Below are 9360 nucleotides of genomic sequence, written 5' to 3' on the forward strand. Positions count from 1 at the left end.
GTCATGATCACCCTACTAAAAAACAAAAAGAATGGGTTCTGACAAACCCTCTGTTAGCATCTTGAAGGCGAGGATAAGTGCAAGGACTAGATGGTTTACCAATTAAAATCAATCATTAAAATATGTCTGTTATCCAAAGACACAGACTTAAGGCATATACATTTAAGTTTCATGTGACATACAAACAATGGATTCTGAAGTCTAAATTAAATCTTTGGTATTTAACAATGTTGTGGTGAACTTTTTAATCCAGATATTAAGATTTTCAGAAAAGAGCTTTCCATTTCTGAAGAAATAAGATGTTTAGTCTTGGCCTAGTAAAATATTGATAAGGTTCTGATTTGCAATGATTTTCTGTCTTTGCTGATTTTCTCAGTCTATAGTCAGTTCACATTTCCCTGTTATTTGCACACATCCAAAGTCAGATGAAATTAGGCCAGAGCTATTTCACTGGTTCCCACAGTGACAGTGATGTCCCCAGATAAAGGAATTTGCCATTACATTGCTTCTTTATTTGGCCCACCATAAATATTTTATTCAGCTAAACGAGGCAGCTTCTCCATGATGATGCAGATATAGTGGGATTGTCTGCGGTTCATTCAAATCATACTAACTTTTAAACTCTCTGTAAAATATGAATTTTTGACATTTAGATGATCAAACTTTTTAAAAAGCTATATCTGTGATTAATTTTATAAATTAAATATTAGGTTAACTTATATGAAATTGTCATTGTTTGACCATTGTGGGCATAAAGGCAATTTTTACAGTCCAACATAAATAATATTTCTTATGACTCATGTAAGTAAAAAAGCAATGAACAAGAATTTGGAACAGAACTTATAGTTTTAATGGAATGAATAAGAATAAAAAAACTTACTGGAATTATTTTAATTCTTTTGTTCTAATGACATTTTATGCATTTGATGTTGAAACTACTTTTTTAATAGAAAGGGACTGTAGGGGAATAGTGACCCAAAGGAAAGCATTATACCCACTCTTAAAAGCTATAACACCAAGATGTTATATGACTCCCAATTTAAAAATAGGCTGAAATTCCGGCTAAAATGTTTATTGCATTAAATAAAATGTTTTTTATTTTTATTGAATTTATTGGGGTGACATTGGTTAATAAAATTATACAGGTTTCAAGTGTACAACTCTATAATCCAGCATATTTATGTTGCATTGTGCATTCACCACCGAAAGTCAAGTTTTCTGTCACCATTTATCCCCCCTTTACACTCTTCTACCTCCTCAAACCCCTATTTCCCTCTGGTAATCATTATACTATTGTCTGTGTCTATTTTTTCTTAATCCCTTCACCTTTTTCACCCACTCTCCCTAACCCCTCTCCTCTGACAGCTGTCAGTCTGTTCTCTGTACCTATGAGTCTGTTTCTATTTTGTTGTTTATTTTGTTCATTAGATTCCATATGTGAATGAAATCATGTGATATTTGTCTTCCTCTGAATGCATAAGTTTTCCATTGGTTAGTGGCTTGTTTTAGAAATTTCACAAAATATCAATACAAATATTTATATTTTTAATAATCACATCCAACAGTTTTCAAGCACAAAATAGGATGTGTGCCAATGTCATAAGTCTTCATTTGTTATGCAGCACAGTCAATGTAGCAAATGCTATTTTTATCACTATTTTATGGCTTAAAAAATCATGGTGTGTCAAAGTTAAGACACTTGCTGAAATTACACAGCTGTTAGTGCTCTATTATGGGAAACTTTTGGGATTAAACTCTGTGTGTGTGTATGTGTGTGCTCATGTGTGTGTTTGTGTGTGTTTAACACCAGCTACTTTTAAATAGTGTTTGTTTTGCTATAATGAGTGCGTGCAAAGGGTTCTAACTTGTATCATTTTTGTAAATTCCCAAGGTTGTCTTCACACATGGAAACATTAATTGGCCTAAAGAAAAATATCATAAGACAGTGGAGAAGAAAGGAAGATTTTGCATGAAGGAGAGACAGAAGCAAGCAAAATCCAGTGCCATGGTTATCTGACACCTTGTGTTCCTCAAGTCATGAAAGAGGGATCAGGCCAGACACAGATCTCAGGACTGACACTAGCTGGCTAGGAGACTTAGCTCCTCCTGAACTGCTCTGAGCCCCTCACATAAATACATTGAGATAATCACATGCTATTACATCATGCAGCAGTGGGATCTTGGTTCAGCAGAGAAAAGCAAAGAATGTGAATTGATGGGAGAAGAAAGAAGCCAGTGGGGCAAAGGACTGGTCTGGCCACCCAACAGCCCAGGAAGACGCGAGTGAATGGGGAACTAGTCCAGCTGGTCAACGCGTCACCAAGGCCCCTGTGGTGTCTCCCCTGCAGCAGAGACAAGCATCTTGATTTTTTAATAAGCACATGTCAGTTCTCTTATGTCTTTGTGGCAATTTGGCTATGGTCTCAAGCAAAGACCATTAATTACCTCATTTGTATGTTTTCTATAATTAGACATAACACAAGAGAGAAAATTGGGCTCGATACTCTGTCAGGCAGACACATGGACTCCACATGACAGGACAGGATGATAATCATGACTACCTGGTTGCACTTTTGTTTTACTTCATCCTGATGAGAATAATTTCTCTCAGGAAGGATTCAAGAAGCCACCCATGTGTCAGGGTTGGGACTTGAAAACAGTTATACCCAATATGGCCAACAGCAGAAACTACCTGGATGCTGCAAGGCTGTATCATTGACCTTGTGCTGTTCCATACAAGAAACTTGAGGTTGGGGTTTGCCCTTTCCTTCTGGTTCTGATCACCTGATGCTGCCACTTGGAGAGAATGCATTCCCAGAACCACAGCCAGCTTTCCATCAGTTTCTTTCCTCTCTTTTTTCCTGTTTCACGTTGCATCCTGATACTCTTCCCAGCATGGAATCATATTGCAGCTCACTCGGCCTGCACAGCACCTTCCACACTAACAGAGGGAGCAAAGGGGCACGGAGTCACTGATCCCAGAATGAGATGCATCATCTAGCATCCCCTTGGCCAAAGCCAAGAGCAGGCTAGAATCCAAGTCAATACCAGAAGCACGCAAAACCACACAAAGGAAACACTGACCAGGAGTTACCACACCTTCCAGAACAAGCTCGGAAGCAGAGTAGAGATCACAAATGCTGTCACCCAAACTGATGTTGGGGATTTCTTTCCAAATGATGGGGGTAAACAGGTGGTGGAAGGGTGGAAATGAGGCTGATTCTTTAAAGAATAAGAGTTAGAATCTTTTAAATACTCAGGTATTCTTAAATTATTTTTCTACCAAAATTAATTTTATTATATTTTCACATTTCCTATTTTCTTTCAGATTGCAATCATGTAATTTTATTGTTTCGTTGATTTTACTTTTTTATTTTATTTTTCAATTTTATTTGTTACGTATTTTATTTTTGCATGATACTTATATTTTATTGATATTGTTTTATTTAAAAAACTGTCACATGCATTATACTATGTCATTTTAAAGTATTCATAAAGCCACATCGCAGCCTGGAGTGCATGCCCCTTGAAGACAGACAGCTCATTCACCTTCATTTGCATCTCCAACCTTTAATGTTTTCTAGCTGAATTAAGTTGAATTTCAAGTGCAGTAAAGTTTAAAATTATAACAATCTTGCTGAGGTGAAAGACAAAGTGTCAATAATGAGCTATCAAGAACAGGAGATCAAATTTCAAAAATTACACTTCTGGTTTTTACCTTTTGTTTAATGAATGATCTCAAAGATGTGAAAGACAGTGACCAATAATTTCTTTTTTGTCTGTTTCTTTGTTTAGTTGGTATTTGAATCACAGGGTGTAAAAGCAAATGAAATACTAAGAAATCCAGGACTGTATACCTCCTGCACAAAATCTACTCTAAGTTTATAGCCATCAATACAGGTAACACGGTCTTATTTTTCATATAAGGCCCGTTCATTTCCATAATCGCTCCTCGGTGTCTGGCGTTTACCTGCTTTGTTTTCCATTGCCATTTTATAATAACATGCCTAAGTCTCATCAATATTCAGGTTAGCCCTCTAAAATGAAACTATAAATTTCAATTTGGACACAATAAACCCTTATTTGGGTTCATAGGTTTTAAATAACACATTACCATTGGCTACATCAAGTTTGCATTTCTAATGTTATTTTATGCATTTGACAATAGATGTTCCACTCTGCTCAGGAGAGGAGAGCAAGTGCATGTGAAATGTAAGTCTGCTTAAAATGGAGGAATTGATTAGAGCTGTCAGTCAGCACTGACAAGAGAGGTAAATTATTTCTAAAGATATCTGAGACCTCTGTCTATGCTCTATTGTCTGCAGGTTCTGAAGTTTCAGAATTCGATCTCCAAACTCGTCTAAGTATTGTCTCCACATTTTAAGGGCCTGAAAAACAAAGCAAAATTTTAAATGTGTTGTGAGAATAGTTTAGTGCCAGGCTCCAAGCTGAGGGAGAACTATTGAGAGCAGAGCTAGATGCCCAGAGCAGAGCCCGTGCCAGACACTCCACCGTGGTTCCAGCAGCATCCACACCCTCCATACCATTTCTTCCCAGGTAGCCAGTTAAGTTACATCCATACCACTACAAAGGAAGGAGTATTGGTCCTGTGGACTCATTTTTTACTTCGTATCAGGATTGATTGTAGGATTGTTTCCAATAATTATTTGATACTTTACTGAACTGGAAAATGCAGAATTTTTAATAAAAAGATATCAAATGTAATCTTAAAGAAACTACCACTCAGGTCTAAAAATATCCTATTGTATTTTTCTCTTCCTCTCTAAATAGCCACTCTAAATAATAGGAAAGTAATAATATAATATTTAAAAAGCAAATCAGCACATTTGTATGTATGTGCAGTTTGTGATAAAGTTATTTTTATGGAAAGATTATCATGTTTTATCTCACATGTTTTTTAATATCATTAACTTTTGCTAGGAAGCCATTGTAAAACATCAGTTGAAGTTATTGTTATTATTGTATACGTACATCGTATTCAAAAGTGAGAGACTCCCCTATTTTGAGGCTGAGAACAAGCTGCACATTCAAAATTCTAGAATCAATCCTTCATAAGCACCAGCCAAAGGCATTTACTTATCAGCAAGTGAAATTTCAGGAGAATTGAGCATTTTAATCAATGACTGGGGTGCATGGACTGCAAAATGGCTTCATTCTTACCCCTCTGTGCCCATCACCTTTGCCGTATGACTTGGCTGCCCTCACATTAAAAAGTGGCATCTATTTCTCTTCCATTTGAATCAGGATGACTTGCTTTGGCCAATAGAAAGTGGAGGATATGACATTGTGGTAGCTCTGAGCCTCGAACTGCTATGAGCACTTTCTTTCATGTCTGGAGCTGGAGAGCACTGACATAACAGCAAGCCCAGCCTAGCCTTCTGGAGCTGAGTGGCACCTGGAGAGAAGCCCTCCATCCCAGCACTCTGAGTGAGACCATCTGGACTGGACAATGCCCAGCCAACCCATAGCTGATCACAGAGGCATGAGTGAGGCCAGTCAGGCCATAGGCATCTGAACAATAATAAACATTTATGTTTAATATCTCTGGGTGTGGAGATGTTTGTTACACCATAGATAACCAGTTCCTTATCTCCAGTGTCATGATAAATACCATTTATTAATATCATATAATGTACTGGATGTTTTTACATATATTCACAGTTTTAATTAATTTCTATAAGAATGCTTAAAGAAAGATGACCCCATCCTCATTTTAAAAATGAAGAGACTGAGATTAAGATGTTTGGTCAATATTTGAACCTAGATTTGAATTATTTCAAAGTTTGAGTGTTATTTCTCCTCTTGGCTCCAGGTGGCTCTTATCTTCTTTCTCCTCCTACTTGGAGAAGGTAGATCCAGATATCAAGCTGGCAGCTAAAAAAAAAAAAATGTATTGTCTCAAAGGTAGAAGATGATAAACGGTGAATAAATGGTGCTAAGAGGAGACTTGACTTGGGATGGTGAACATACTATACAATGCAGATGATGTATCATGGAATAGTTAACCTGAAACCTATATAATTTTATTGAGCTGAATTTATTGTCACCCCCAATGAATTCAAAAAATACACTTTAAAAAATATACTGTCTTTTCTCACATCCCCTCAAAGCCCTCTAGGAGACTGACTGCCTAATGGGATTCAGGTTGTCCCGATTTATCCTAAACTTCTCCTGTTGCATGGAATCATTAACCTTCCCATGTTCTCTGTTAGGGGCCATCATGCTATATTTTAGGACAGTCGGTGAAGAGGGATAACATAATTTCATGACTTCCTATAGCTAACAAGTCACTGCTGCACGGTGACAATCTGCTTTGACAGGTTCCCAAGTACACAATTTTTTTCCCCTCACATTAGAGACTTTCCTGAAGAAAATGTAGAGTAGGTGTTTCTTTGGATGTTTCTCAAAAGGCATGTAGTAAGTCTCTATCTTTGATCTTACTGTAGGGTGTTAGACATTACTGTGATACTAAATACACATGCATATGCACAGGCACACACAGGAGACACAGACTGGGCAAAATCATCTCCCTCTTAAGTCTTTGGTAAAATTGTCTACTTAGATCTGTAAGCATCCCTGTGGCTAACCTGTCCTTGGAAATTTCAAGTCAAGCTAAGACTTGTTTAGGGCTTTGCTGAGTGTCACATTGAGCTGCATGAAGTTTCAGGAGCATCCTTAGAAGTCAGCAACATGGCAGAAGACTTCAAGACCAAAATCAAGAACTGCCAGACTGCCCCTTTTGATAGCCACTTCCCAAACCAGACCCAGACCAGGAACTGTTGGCTAAACTACGTGGACTTTCACTTCTGTGACAAGGCAATGACCACTAAGGGTGGTGATGTTTCCATGTGAGAATGGTCCCAACATGTGTGCAACTCCCTTTGCTGCATATCCTGGGTGTTGACCTGGGATGACCATTGGGCAGGAGGCACATTTCCTGGGAATATCTAAGCTGACTGCATCCCATCAGTCCTCTGTCTTCCATTCTTCTCCTAGGGAGGCAAAGGGGGACCTGGGTACATCCCACCCTGTGATTCTGAGTCATGGCTTAAGTAATAATAAATACTTGTTGGAAAAGTGAAAAGAAAACCTTATTTAAAAAATTAGGTATTCAAAAAACACAAATATCTCTTAAGATAGAAAATGAATTCCCATTCTCAGAAAGCTCTGTGGAAGAATATTGCATCTTTAAATCTCTCTAATTTGGAATAATCATATGATTTTGTTATTTTCAGCTTGCTCTTCATATGTCTGCTTTTTCATACCAAGGAATTAATGATATGAATGCTTGAGTCCTTGTTTTATCACTTTTTAAAATAAAAAATGCTTGCACAGAAAAACATGAATATAAATACCAGACATCTGATATGAAAATAAAGCAGTGTTTTCTACAATTCATGTCTTAATGTTTAGTAGGAGAATTTTTTTTCACTAGCAGAAACCTCAATTATCATATTTTCTCAAGAGCAGCTCTAATGGTCTGAATCCAGAATTTATTTTCAAGAAGAGGAACAAATTGGCTTAATATGCAACCATTTGTTGCCAAGTGAATTGACAAAATATTTAGGCATGCAAGGATCACACATTCGTTGAAGAAAAACACAATTTATTTTAAAACTGTTGCTTTGTACCTGTGAGACTAGCAAGATCTGATGGTGGGCAGCATTTCTTCCTTGTAATGCATTGCAGTGGGTGGAAGAGGTGGGATTTGCTCCTCTGTGCTCCCCAGTCCCACTCTCGTCACTCTCCTTTGTCAGGAGATAGGGCCCTTATGCCCATGTTCCACCTCCACCCTCACCTTTACATTGGTCTTTATTAAACTTAATAGATTGCTCATTTTTGCTAAGATGCCACAATCTTACCCCAGGGATATTTGCATTTTGAGAGCTGTCAGAATTTTAAGCAAAGATGTGCTGTTCCGATGACAGGCCAAAGCTGAGTGGTGGAGGGGGGAATGTTCTGATCCGTGGGCACCCTGGTGTCTCCAGGCACAGGGGCGTTCTCCACGGATGGGTGAGCCCGGCAGATGGATACACCTGCCAAAAAATGATGCTCGCTTTGGTTTTATAGCTTTTGCCACCAACGTTGAGTGAATTTCTTAAATCAGAATGTCTACATAAATTTCTTTTGCCATTAAGTTTCCTGATTTTCAGTTTCTTTCTTCTTTGCTCGAATGTCATTGAATTTTAAATTATGCTAAAGGTGTAAAGAGCACAGAGGAGAATTTCCTCCAAACCCCTCACTTACAGATGAGGACAAATAGATGTCACAATGTCAGGGGACTTGCCCAAGCTCACAAGGCTGAGGGTCAATGCAGAGCAGCTTGAGGACCCAGGCCCCCAGTGCAATGCAGTCCCCTCTTGTAGGCTCTGGCTCCAGCAGCCTCCAATACTCCAGCTGTCCCACAATGTTGAGAATGTTCTGAACCCTGTGGGCCTCCTCAATGCCTTTGTTCTGCAAAAACAGAAACCGTGTTACTGGGTTGTTCAGAAGGACGCAAAAGGAGAGCTTGGAAAATTTGACCAGAACATATGAAAAACATGTAAAATACATTTATGTTTAATAAAGAACAAAGATGATGGTAGGGAGGGTGCTTGATGTTTGGATTCTTTATTAAATATCCTCTGAGTCCTGGTAACTTTATATCCATGACCTCACACAAGAAGAAACCGCAGCTCAGGTAGGAAGATTGTGAACCCAGGGCAACCCCCAGCTCTGACTCGTGCCGTTCCAAGTTGTCTCATGAAGACACAGATAAGCATGTAAACAAAAACACAGATTTCTTGCCGATATACATAAAAATATTGAGTTTTTATAATCCATCTCCCTATTTTCTTAAAAAATGTGATAGTATATGTAAAGAGACAGAGAGAGAAATGCATAGTAAGATGTTTAATTAAAAATTAAAAATGACTAAAATACAAAAAGAAAGATTATTATTAAAAATATATGTTGTAATTTGGTTACAATTATTTAATTCTACATTTCCTGGCAATCCTGCCAAAATATATATATATATATATACTATGACTTCCCATTGTCTGAGAGAAGGGAGCATGTATCTATTCATCAAGAGAGACTTTTTTAAATTATGTTTTTTAAATTTTATTTTTATTGTTTTTCTATTATAATTGTTCCACTTTTTCCCTCATTGCTGCCCCTCACCCAGCCTACTCCTTCTCCCACAGTCAATCCCCACCCTGTTGTCCATGTTCATGGGTCATTTATACTAGTTCCTTTACTAAACCCATCCCCTGTATACCCCCTTCCTTCCCTTCCTTGCTTCCTTAGATTAAGTCCCTAAGCCACAAAATGGCCAATGTCTTCACTTATGGATTT

General features: G+C 37.9%; 1 pseudogene; it reads left to right on the forward strand.

The window, feature by feature from the left end:
- The first annotated feature begins 6711 nt into the window (after positions 1-6711).
- On the forward strand, positions 6712-6972 carry LOC150008340 (cytochrome c oxidase subunit 6B1 pseudogene; annotated as a pseudogene).
- Positions 6973-9360: the final 2388 nt, after the last annotated feature.

The sequence above is a fragment of the Furipterus horrens genome, unplaced genomic scaffold (assembly GCF_987537825.1).
Source record: "Furipterus horrens unplaced genomic scaffold, mFurHor1.1.pri manual_scaffold_5, whole genome shotgun sequence".
NCBI lineage: Eukaryota > Metazoa > Chordata > Mammalia > Chiroptera > Furipteridae > Furipterus > Furipterus horrens.